Raw genomic sequence first — 1,137 nt, forward strand, 5'->3', positions numbered from 1 at the left:
AAGCCAAACATTGTGGATGTTGGAAATTTGAAATAAAACCTGAAAATGCTGAAAGAACTCAGTAGGTGGGGCTGCATCCGCAGGAAGAGTGAACAGCCGGGATTTTCTTCAGCCATCAGGATTCTCTGTTCCCACCAGCAGCGAACCCACACCCATGGGTTTCCTGGTGGCATGCGGGAAATCCCATTGGCAAGTGGCGGGAAGAGAAAACCGCCGCCAGCGAACAGCACACCATCAAGAAACACTCGCATGGGGAACCGGAGAATCGCACCCACCGTTTCAGATTGAGATGATCCTTCTTTCCTTCACTTTGTTTCTCTCTCCACAAATGCTGCCAGACCTGCTGAATTTTTCCGCTTTCGGTTTTTATTTCAGGTCTGCAGTGTTTTGCTTTTATATAGGTTGTCAATTTTGGATGAGTGGATAGTATTCTCACCAAAGAGTTGTAAAGGTTCCACTCTAACTGCTTAATTTATCATCATAGAATTTCGGCCCATTGAGTCTGCACCGGCTCTTGGAAAGAGCACCCTACCCAAGCCCACACCTCCACCCTATCCCCATAACCCCACCCAACACTAAAGGCAATTTTGTACACTAAGGGCAATTTATCATGGCCAATCAACCTAACCTGCACATTTTTGGACTGTGGGAGTAAACCGGAGCGGAGGAAACCCACGGAGACACGGCGAGAACGTGCAGACTCCGCACAAACAGTAACCCAAGCCGGGAATCAAACCTGGAGCTGTGAAGTGATTGTGCTATCCACAATGCTACCATGCTGCTCAGTCAAGTTGTTTGGACCAACAGAGACATCAAAAACAAAGGGGGCCTTGTTGGGGTTTGGAGGCTGACAAAGTTGGGGCAGGAATTTGGATCAAGGAATTTTCAAAGTCAAAAGCCCTGAGACTGGAATGAAAGCAGATGCCACGCAATTTCCAAATTGTGTGAAGTAAATGAATGGCAACCATGCAGCTCTGCTCTCTCTGGGTGCCCAGTCCTACCTCATTCACAGCGCGCCCATTCTAGCGAGTGTCTTCCCCTCTCAAACCATGGAGCTGACTGACACCCCGGGGCCCAGCCAATGACCGCTCACCTCCCAAAGCGGGACACCTTAATTGTGACGTTTCCCGGAGTTCC

The sequence above is a fragment of the Scyliorhinus canicula genome, chromosome 11, assembly GCF_902713615.1.
Source record: "Scyliorhinus canicula chromosome 11, sScyCan1.1, whole genome shotgun sequence".
Classification (NCBI taxonomy): domain Eukaryota; kingdom Metazoa; phylum Chordata; class Chondrichthyes; order Carcharhiniformes; family Scyliorhinidae; genus Scyliorhinus; species Scyliorhinus canicula.